Below are 12,395 nucleotides of genomic sequence, written 5' to 3'. Positions count from 1 at the left end.
TGTATTCCCTTGGTTTCTATTTCCTTGTATTAGTTACCAGTACATTGTGCTTCATTGCCCCACAGCAGGTATTGCCTCTCATACATCACTGGCTCAGCCTCCCTCTCCCCAAAGCAACTCTTCTCTGTCTCCCACTTTCACTAACTCTTCATTATCTGCCCTTCATACATTTCCCATCATACCAGGGGCGATCCTGTTCATTTTGCCGCCTGAGTCAGCCTTCATTTTGCCGCCCCCCCACCCCACTCACCTTTTCAGCGCCAGAGGAGGTCAGGGACAGTCCATGTTGCACCGGAGGGGTCAGGGGTGGTCCACGTCGCTAGTGCATAGAGCTCAATTGCACTCTCTGACCTAGAAGAGCTGATTTTCCAGGATGAAAAATAGAAATTCGGCTCTTAGTAACCAGGAGCGGCATTTTTGCTGCCGTCTGAGGCAAGTGTCTCAACTCGCCTCATTAGTGGAGCGCCCCTGATCCTACCTCTCTACCTGTCAGGACTAATCTTTCTTATTCTTCTCTACTTCCTCAAACTCCCACTGTTTCCCCTATCTGTTTTGCCCACCCTCCATTCTTTGCCCTGGCAACCTCCCTCCCTCTTCTCTTTCTACCTCCCCCCACCTCACATTTACTTACCTATTTACCTTACCTTCCCCCCACACCTTCCTGAGCTCTCTCCCCAACCTCCCAGTCTCTTCCACCCCTCTTCCCCTTCCCTCTCTCCACCTCCTATTTCTTTGCCTATCTACCCTCCCCTCCTTCCATTGTCTTATCTATTTACCTCCCCGTCTTCTGTTTTCTTCCCGATCAGACTCCTCCACATTCCCTATAAATTCTCCCATCCACCCAATCCCCTAGTGAACTCCCCCATCTTCCATTTTCTTTCCTCCCTAATTCCCCGACATTCAATTCTCTGCCTCTTTCCTATCTTCCTTGCCTGTCTCCCTGACATCCATTGCAAACAGTTTTTCCTTTCCCCCAATTCTTCTCCAGAAAGCGAATGACCCGTGTATGTTGGAGGGATCTGCACATTCCCAATTTACTGTACAAATAAAGTACCAAACACTGGAGGCAGGTGTAGAGGGAGATCCTCTGTGCGTTTAATTCAGTCACTTCACTGATCTCTCCATTACACCTGCCTACAGTGTTTGGTACTTTATTCCCTGCCATCCAGTGCCTTCCCTTCTACCACCCACCCCTCTTACTTATCTACCACCCCCACTTCCCATTCCTTTGCAGATCTAACCACCCCCAATAGTGATGGGCGAATTTGCGGCGTTTCGCTTCGCCGAAAAATGGCGAAAAATGGCGAAAAATTCGCGAAACGTCGCCGGCGCCCGTTTTTGCCGCCGGCGCCCCTTTTTTTTATGCCGGCGTCCGTTTTTTACGCCGGCGCCCGGTTTTCGGAAAAATATTTTTTGACGCCGGCGAATTTTTGCCGCGAATTTTCGCGGGCGTTTCGCGAATTTATTCGCTGGCGGCGAATCGCACAAATAAATTCGCCCATCACTAACCCCCAACTCCTACACTTTTTCTTATCTACTTGCCTCACCTTCCATCAGAAGGAGAGAGGTAGGGGGCAAAGTTGGACAATCTAGATTATTTTATTAATTGCAGAGTGTAGACATGTATGTGTGTATGTAGACAACCTGTCATAAATACACATTTGTAGTAAGTAGTTGTTACTCAACAGGAAAGTTAAAACACTGAATGATTATTGTATAACATGATGTTCTTCATGGGGATGGATGATAAATAAGCACAGAGCTAGTTTGCCACCTAGTGGCCGGCATCAGGATTGTCACAGGCTCTTTATTTAGGGATTCTTCTTGCTCTGTAGTTTGGGGGTAACTGACAAACTAAGGCTGAATGAGCTGCAAAAGGGAAGACCATCAAATGAAAGAAGTTCATCTCACAGGCCCTATATCAGTTTACAATTGCCATAAATTTGAATATGCTCAGCCATTATTTATATATATATATATTACCCATCTTCCCCATATACAACCATATTAATATAAACGAATAGGCATTACAGAGCATTTAACCCTTAGTCGCTAGCGCAGCACTTTTTTACCTGTTTCTGGACTAGACTGATCCCTCAGAGAGGATTTTCTTGACCCATTGAACATCAGAGTCTCCTCTAGGAACTCAAAACCAAAACTCTAAAATATTAAAAATATTAGGTTTAATACATTTAATACTGAATCATCAGTATATTTAATGCTGTAGCCATGCACAGATGAATACAAAGACAAATACAGGTATGGGACCTGTTATCCGGAAACCCGTCATCCAGAAAGCTCAGAATGACGGAAAGGTCGTCTCCCATAGACTCCATTTTATCTAAACAATCCAAATTTCTAAAAATGATTTCCTTTTTCTGTGTAATAATAAAACAGTACCTTGTACTTGATCCCAACTAAGATATAATTAATCCTTATTGGAGGCAAAACCAGCCTATTGGGTTTATTTAGAATTCTAGAGGCACAGTTATCGAGGGTCGAATTTCGAATTCATGCGAGTTTTTTCATGAACTCGAAATTCGACCAATGGAAATTTATTATAAAAATCGAATTCTTTAAACTCGGGTGGATAAGATCGACCTGAAAACTCAAATCGAATTTGAATGGAATGGAATCTCAGGAAGGCTGCAAACATCTCCAAATCGATTAAGGATGCACCAAATTCAGGATTCGGCCTTTTTCAGCAGGATTCGGATTCGGACGAATCCTTTTGATTGGCCGAACCGAATCCTAATTTGTATATGCAAATTAGAGGAGGGAAATAGCTTGACCATTCGTCACAAAACAAGGAAGTAAGAAAAGCGTTTTCCCCTTCTCACTCCTAATTTGCATATGGATTTTTGCTGGAAAACCACAAAATCTTCAGATTATTGCACGAAACCCAGTGCAGATCAGGATATCTTTGGGACTTCTACCATTGCCTTATATACAACCTTGGTGGGTCAGAGATGCCGGATTGTCAGATTCAGAGTAACTTTGGGGTATAATACATCCTGAATAATTCGATTTTTTTTTTCACAAAAAAATCACATTTTATAGTAAAAAAAAAACAACTCAAATTTTTCATGTTTTTGGCATTTGGATTTTAATAAATAACCCCCTAAGGGTATATATTGAGGTGATTTCACTAATATACAAGTAAACCTGTGGAAGTGTGATGTGACTACTGAGCAGTTGGGGAAAAAAATTGTCTTATGACTTGGATTGTAAACTCTACGGGGCAGATTTATTAAGGGTTTGCATTTCTAAGTAAAAAAAGCTTCGAAATTCAACCATCGAATTGGAAAACTTCGACTTCGAATATCAAAGTCGAAGTTTTTATACATCGAATTTGCGGTTGAAGTAAAATCCTCTTTAATCGAACGTTTCAAAGTATTTCATCCACCAATCCATCCAATACAAATCTCTACACAGTCGCCGACTGCTCTACAGGGAAACAAACAAAGCTGCTTGAGTTCTGCATGGCTGGGAAGTAAGGCGGGGGCTCCCCCTGCTGTTCATAAGTATGATTGTTTCCCTGCAGAGCAGTTAGGGACCGTCTGACAATTCCTATCCACAGCAGTAAATGAACGGAGAATTTCACGTTCATGTTCATAATAGGACTGTAGAGATAAGCATAGCAACCATTGGTGAAATGTTAGAGGGGTTTCTCAACCGTAATATGCTGGTAACAAGGGTTCACTAAGGTATTTTGCAATTGCTCTTCGTTGTGGGTTTTCAGTTATTTCACAGCTCTCCAGTTTGTATCAAGTACAAGGCACTGTTTTATTATTGCAGAGAAAAAGGGAATTTAATTATTCAGATAAAATGGAGTCAATGGGAGATGGCCTTTCCATCATTCGGAGCTTTCTACATACAGGTATGGGACCTGTTATCCAGACTGCTCGGGACGGGGGGGCATTCTGGATAATGGATCTTTACGTAATTTCAACCTTCCTTCCTTAAGGCTACTGGAAAATCATGTAAATGTTAAATAAACTCAATCGTTTGGTTTTGCTTCCAATAAGGATTAATTATATCTTAGTTGGGATCAAGTACAAGTGACTGTTTTATAATTACAGAAAAAGGAAATCATTTTTAAAAATTTAGATTATTTGGATAAAACGGAGTCTATGGGAGACAGCCTTTCCATCATTCTGAGATTTCTGGATAATGGGCTTTCGGATAACTTATCCCATACCTGTATCGGGTTTCTGGATAATGGATCCCATAACTGTAGTACGATTATGTACTTATGTATTTAGGATACTGATCAGCCTGGCATTCTTTCAGGTATGACAATTCAAGCTACAGATGTATCAGATCAGCTAGTGCACGAGCAGGTGAGGAAGTAAAGAGGAGCCGCAGTTCACTTCCTGCTGTTCCTGATTGGTTGTGCGCTAAGTCAGAGACTGTAGGAAATCACCCCTTGTAGGGCCGTCTTTAGGGTCAACTTATTCTAGTAGCCAGAGGGTGGTTCACTGTAGTGGGACTACATCCTACTGGCCTAAATCATATTGTAGGGATGTGAAAATTTAGACACCCATACACTTTACTGACAGGCACATCCTTAGTGATATGGACGCCTAAGTGGGTCCTTATGGGGGCTTTGTGCTTATGTAACCCCTGTAGTTCTCACAGTGGATGCTAGATGGCACTGTGGCATAATATAAAAGGCTTACAAACCATGAGGTCAGCGTCCATTGCTGCTGAACCTTTCCTCTGTTCTGCAGCAGAGGTTAGGGGTGGTGGAACTCAGCCTGAGTATAGTGAAGTGATAGTTATACCCTTTAATAGATCACTCTAGGAGTGATAGATAGGGTATGTAGTTGAGCAGCTCAACGCTCCGACGAGGATATTAGAGGGATTAAGATCCCGGGTATTACTGACCCCATAGTAGGACCTAAGTGTTAGACTCAGGGGAATACGTAGTCTTCTGAGTTCCACCTAAGGTGATCCTGAAGATTGGGGAAATACCTTCTCACAAGCTGCATAACTCTCTATGGGGCAAATTCACTAACCTGCTTCGCCACACTTCGCCGCACTTTGCCAGGGCGCCGCTAATTCACTAAAATCCGAAGTTGCGCTCAGGGAGTCAAACGGTAGTGAATTTGAGCTAGCGTTAATTCGTCAAGCAAAGCGAAGTTACGCTAGCGATGGCTAATTTGCATGTGGCACCAAGTTAAAGATGAATGGACGTATATGTTGCAGCAAATACATTACACTACACAAGCCTGGGAAACCTTCATTAAATAAAATAGAGTTGTTATTTTGCCCTACACATGAGCCCACTGTATAGTTTAGGTGCCATATGTTAGGAAATGTAGGGGGGAAGGAGGGTACCCCCAAAAAAATTTACGACCTTTTTCAGCCTATCACCCTTAAAAAAGGAAAAGACGCCAGCGTTTTTTGGGACTTAGAAAAAATTTCAACTATTTTTGAAGCAATCCCTATCTACTCTATTGCACTTCGCCTGGTCTGAGGTGGCGAAGGAAGTCTGGCGCAAGAGGTAACGTTCAGTAAAATGCGCAAGTTAGTGAATTAGCGGAGTTACGTCCATTCGCCATAGCGCAACTTCGCCTGGCGTAAGGGTGCGACGTAGTGCTAGAGTAGGTCCACTTGGCTAGTGAATTTACGCCAGCGCCCGTTAGTAAATCGGCGAAATAGCGAAATGACATGACGCTGGCGAATTTGGGCTAAAGTCAGGCGCTTCGCACTTTAGTGAATTTGCCCCTATGTGTACTCTTTACTTTGCAGAGAGTCATTCTATATTCGGTACAGTGAGTATATCTTGTTATATTGGTTAATCTATGTGTTACTCTGTGTTCCATACTCCATTGTGAACTCTAGTTTTGGTTAATAAACTCGGTTTATGTTTAAGCAAAATAAAACTACTGGCGCCCAATCTCTTTCGCACTGCACACGATTACAGTTGCACTACACCCTGCCTCCACCCCGCTGCGAGGGCTGACCCCTGAGAAAAGAGTCTTATGGGTGGTATTAACCCAACCGGAAAGTAGCTAAAACAGATTTCTATAAAGTCCGTTTATTATAGCGCTACAATATAAAAACCTGGAAATATAGAATCATCAAGTCTGTCATCCAACACATTTCCTGCCATAGATCATAGAATCCGTCGCTGGCTCTGAAGTACTTGACTGCCAGCACTTTAGGTTCTACCATCTACATTTCGGCCCATAAAAGTTTGGACAGACAACTTTTTTCTTTCTAATTTTGGTTCTGTACATGACCACAATGAATTCTAAATGAAACTGCAGACTTTCAGCTTTAATTCAGTGGGTTGCATAAAGAGAAATTGCTCCAATATTAGGAGAGGCAAAATTGACAGTTTGGTTCATCCGGAGAAAGAAAGAAATCACTGGTGAACTCGGCAACGCAAAAAGACCTGGACGTCCACGGAAGACAACAATGGTGGATGAATCATTTCCATGATGAAGAGAACCCCCTTCACAACAGCCAAACAAGTTTTTATATAATGTTATTACAGTTTTGCTAATCAAGGGGAAATTTCCCTTTAAGCTACAAGTCTCAGTTTCCCCAAGAGACCTGCTTATCTTAAATCGTTACATATGTTTCTTTGCTGATCTTAAATTGTTACAAATGTATCTAAGTGCACCTGCCACGTATGCTGGGCTCTCTGCCAAAAGCCAATTAAGTTAGACACTTTGTATCTTTTTCTAGCTGTTCAGTGCAGGAGATCAAAGAGAAAGTTGGGACGTTTCAGTAACAATCCAGGACTGCAGGGCAGCGGCACTGTCCTGCAAAAAACGGGACAGTTGGAAGTTAAACCTAAGCCCCCCCCCCACCCCAAGCCAAAACTCCTATTCGCTGCCGCAACCCCAGCCCTGGAGGATAAGAAGCACCGCCAGAAATCTCAGGTGAGGAGTAGGTTTGTGTTGGTAGGGCCCACAAGGACCAGGGGCCAAACGAGTATCCCACTGGCCCAATCCGACCCTGGGGCTCCCTACTGTAGAGAACCTTAAGCTCCCCATAGAGGCAAAGATTTCTCTTGCCGAACGACTGATTTTTGGCGAAGTCCGACCAATCCGTCAAATTATTGTGGGATTCAAAAGATTTTTCGTCCGACATCTGTTCGAAAATTAATCGGCCAGGCAAAAAAATATCTTAATCGGTCCCAGTGCAATGTATCTGTGTTTGCAGGGCCAAGCAGGCAGCTCCCCTCAGTTTTGATGGCAAATTGGTCTTTTTAGTTGATGGACAATTCGTACGATCGTTTCGAGATAATCGTGGTCTCACAATGACGATCGGATCTTTTAGAAATCTTTACATCTATGGCCACCTTTAGTCTCACACACTTCATTTAATAAATGCTCTGATGTCCCAGAGGAAGATTAGACGTCTCATCTACAAACTGCCGTGTGCTTGGCACACAATTTCCAGCATCGGTGCGACTATAGGGAAAGCTGTGTCTACCACAATGGTGCCGACATCACAAAAGGAACGCATTTATTCGTGTGAGTTTTCCCTTATTGGCGCCAGGAAACTTAACGCCGCGTAACTGCCAGGCATATTGCAATGGCACCGGAGACGTCTGTGCCCTCATCCGAAATCGTCAAGCGCTGGAGATAAAGTGACTTCACAGGGAGAGTTATTGCTCATTCCTTTAAGTATTAATTGCAATTAGCATATATTAATATTGCCTGATGGGATCTGCGCCACCGAACCTGATTGTGCAGAAAAGCAATTTACTGGGGTGACAGGGGCCTCGTCTCATGGAGGAGAGAGACGCGTCTATCAAACGGTAACAATCCAATCCAACACTCTCTGACGCCCAAACAACTCGCCCGTGAAAAAAGAGAAAAGGAAATTATAAATCTGTGTGTCTGAGATAAGTGTTATTTATTATTATAGATGTGCCTTGTCATTGGACCCGACCCAACGCTGCCTCCAAATATCATTAACTTCCAAGTTTATTATTAGAATGTCAAAATGCCCAGATTCTTTCTCTCCATACAGTGGGCAGGATCCAGCAACCCTCAGGCTTAAATACTTGGGTCCCCAGGCTGGTTACAGATACATAGAAATAATGGGGTTAATAGTCACCCTGCTATTATAGTTCCAGGGGTACCCAGGATACAAATAAACACTCACTCCAAATGTCCCCATAACTGACCTTCAGACTGGGCCCCCTTAGCTCATAACAAGGTTACAGATATCTAGAAACAATGGGGTGTCACCCTGCTATAGTTCCAGGGGTACCCAGGGTACAAATAAGCACTCACCCCAAATCTCCCCCTAACTGACCTTCAGACTGGGCCCCCTTAGCTCATAACAAGGTTACAGATATCTAGAAACAATGGGGTGTCACCCTGCTATAGTTCCAGGGGTACCCAGGGTACAAATAAGCACTCACCCCAAATCTCCCCCTAACTGACTTTCAGACTGGGCCCTCTTAGCTCATAACAAGGTTACAGATATCTAGAAACAATGGGGTGTCACCCTGCTATAGTTCCAGGGGTACCCAGGGTACAAATAAGCACTCACCCCAAATCTCCCCCTAACTGACCTTCAGGCTGGGCCCCCTTAGCTCATAACAAGGTTACAGATATATAGAAACATTGGGGTAAGGTAAGTGACAGCAGCCCAGAGCATGTCCTGAGAATCAGAAGTAAAGATGGGGAGCTACTGGGGCATCTTCAATCCTTAGTTCTCTTTCAAGGCAATTCTACCTTGAGTGTGCCCTTTAAACGATTCTTTAAAATCACATTAATTACAATATTTTTCTTTTTCTCCAAAATGTCAATTCCAGAAATATGCAACTAGTAAAAGCTTTGGTTGCCAGGTTGAACCACAAGCCAAATGCAATCTCTCCGCACAACTGTACTGTCTCTAGGCCGACCAGAGGCCGCGCTTCCAAACATGACGAACTTCTGAAATATGTTCCCTGAGCAGAGAAGCACAAAGGGCTGATTATACCGTGAGCTGCTGCACAGTGTTCCCCAACTGGCTCAGAGGCAGGGAATCCCTAGAGGTGGTTAGAGGGATTCTGACATAATAATCATAATTCCATGTATATTACACAGCTGAATTTAAGGGGGCAAACTACATAATTTGTATGATAAAGGATAAGTAAACCTTAAAAACAAGTGAATGTAAAATTGATAAGAGCGCTATTCTAAGCAAGAAAGAGGCAGCTCTGATGTTCTTCTGCTTAGGAATAAAATTAGAAACCTTTCTCACATCTTTCCTAAGCAGAAGAACATCAGCCTCTTTCTTTCTCCTGACAACTTCCTTGACTACTTGGTGGTCAGACTGGTGGGAAACTGACCAGCAGGTGGAGCTGTTGTAACAAAATTCATTCATATTAACACTACATGTATCCCCTAATATCTTGGAATTAAACATAAATAAATAATGAATGTACATTATAAAAGTGCTTAGAATAGCCCCCTCATCAATTTTACATTCACTTATTTCAAAGGTTTACTTATCCTTTAAAAGTTCAAGTTTAATTTGTTCTCTGATCTCAGCCAGTTTTAAATGGGCATTTTAGATTAAAGGTAGCGGGACCCTGTTCTGTGCCTTACGAGGCTGCCTCTCTGATTGAGAATGTCTATCTAGATCTTGGCCAAGAAACAAGGTATGGCGGTAGAGCAGGGGTCCCCAACCTTTTTTACCCATGAGCCATATTCAAATGAAAAAAAGAGTTGGGGAGCAACATACACATGCATAAAGTCCCTGAGGTGCCAACAAAGGGTTGTGATTCTCTCTTTGGTAGGCCCTATGTGAACTTGCAACTAAAGGAGGCTCTACTTGGCAGTACAACTGGTTTTTATGCAACAAAAACTTGCCTCCAAGCCAAGACTTCAAAATAAACACCTGCTATGGAGAGCAACATGTTTTGCGTGAGCCGCTGGTTGGGTATCTGTGCTGTAGAGTTTCCAGGGAGGGATTAGGTTCTGTGAAAGCCCTGAGCAGTGCCCCTTCCCCAATCCAGCCCAACCTCATGCCCAGTATGTCCGCTTGCTTTATGCCATTGATCCACCTTGAGATCCTGGGCCTGGATTTCCATGAGGACCTCCATTGCTGTTTTTGGAATATTTTTTTTCTGTAACATTAATGCTTCTGCTCTAACCTATCAACATGCGCAAACACTTAAAATAATACCTTGGGTTTACTCAGAAGAGGGGTCCTTGGGGGTAGAAGACACATTTAGGAATCGTCAGCAAACAGAATTTTGAGATCTCTATCAATCTGTACAGTGTAGAATTTATTATGTGTATTTTTCCGTATACAGTCATATGAAAAGTATTTCAGCAGTGACATAAAGTTTATTGGATTAACAGAAAATATACAATAGGCATCATAACAAAATTAGACAGGTGCATAAATTTGGGCACCCCAACAGAGATATTACATCAATACTTAGTTACAAATGTAACATCCTCTAGACGCCTCCTATAGCCTTTGATGAGTGTCTGGATTGTGGATGTGGCTATTTCTGACCATTCGTCCATACAAAATCTCTCCAGTTCAGTTAAATTTGATGGCTGCCGAGCATGGACAGTCTGCTTCACATCATCCCATAGATTTTCCATGATATTCAAGTCGGGGGACTCCAGAATATTGTACTTGTCCCTCTGCATAAATGTCTTTGTAGATTTCCAAGTGAGTTTAGGGTCATTGTCTTGTTGGAATATCCGACCCCTGCAGCGGAACTTCAACTTTGTGACTGATGCTTGAACATTATCCTGAAGAATTTGTTGATATTGGGTTGAATTCATCTGACCCTCGACTTTAACAAGGGCCCCAGTAGTCCCTGAACTAGCCACACAGCCCCTGAACTAGCCACACAGCCCCTGAACTAGTCACACAGCCCCTGAACTAGCCACACAGCCCCACAGCATGATGGTACCTCCACCAAATGTGACAGTCGGTAGCAGGTGTTTTTCTTGGAATGCCGTGTTCTTTTTCCTCCATGTAAAGCGCTTTTTGTTATGACCAAATAACTCAATTTCGGTCTCATCAGTCCAAAGCACTTTGTTCCAAAATGACAGTGACTTGTCTAAATGAGCTTTTCCATACAACAAGCGACTGTGTTTGTGTGAGTGCAGAAAGGGCTTCTTTCTCATCCCCCTGCCATACACATGTTCTTTGTGCAAATTGTGCTGAATTGTAGAACGATGTACAGATACACCTGCATCTGCAGCAAGATGTTCTTGCAGGTCTTTGGAGATGATCTTTGGGTTGTCTGTAACATTCTCACAATCCTCCGCATATGTCGCTCCTGGATTTTTCTTGGCCTGTCAGACCTGGGTTTTACAGCAACTGTGCCTGTGGCCTTCCATTTCCTCATTACATTCCTTACAGTTGGAACTGACAGTTTAAACCTCTGAGATGCTTTGTGTAGCCTTCCCCTAAACCCTGATACTGAACAATTTTTGTTTTCAGATCTTTTGAGAGTTGCTTTGAGGATCCCATGCTGTCACTCTTCAGAGGAGAGTCAAACAGAAGCACAACTTGCAATTGGTCACCTTAAATACCTTTTCTCATGATTGGACACAGCTGCCTATGAAGTTCAAGGCTTAACCAGCTAATCCAACCAATTTGATGTTGCCAGTAATCAGTATTGAGCAGTTACATGCATTCAAATTAGCAAAATTACAAATTTTTGCACAACCAGTTTTCACATTTGATTTAATTTCATACAACTGAATACTGATTCACTAAAAATCTTTGTTCAGAAAACACCCCAGTACTCAGATGTTCCTGGGAAATGAAAGACATATCACTCTTATCTTTTTCGTTGAAAGTGGAGTAAATTATTATGAAGGCTGAGAGGGGGTCCCAAACTTTTTCATATGACTGTATATCCCCCCCCTGGAATGAACCCCTTGGACTTCACTTCTTTTTAGCTCCCAGAGTGATTTGTTCTATTTTGCATCACAATGTTCTTGCTCTCTCACACCACTAGGTGGCACTAACACATAACAATTCTTGCCATAGAAAGTACACGATTGTAACTGTACCAGGGAAGAGAAGTGTTGGTATTTGCGCAACTATAACTTCATTTTTATTGTGTGATGTCTGAATAACATTAGATCTCATTTAATTAAAATAGTATTTTGCCTGTTATTTTCTTTTGTCTTTTACTTACAGGCGAATCTTTACACTATCCCTACCTACAAGTTCTCTTTCATAGCTTTAAAATTGCCTCTGCTAATCATTCTGATTGAAACGGTTCCTATAAAATATAATTAGCTTTAAACCGCTCTGATTCTGCATATATTCCCCATGCGCTGTAACACAGAGCAACCAATCAAGTATAAGTATGGGACCTGTTATCCAGAATGCTCGGGACCTGAGGTTTTCCAGATAAAGAATCTTTCCATAATTTGGATCTTCATACCTTA

This window comes from Xenopus laevis, chromosome 6S, assembly GCF_017654675.1.
Source record: "Xenopus laevis strain J_2021 chromosome 6S, Xenopus_laevis_v10.1, whole genome shotgun sequence".
Classification (NCBI taxonomy): Eukaryota; Metazoa; Chordata; class Amphibia; order Anura; family Pipidae; genus Xenopus; species Xenopus laevis.
This window is presented reverse-complemented; position numbering follows the sequence as displayed.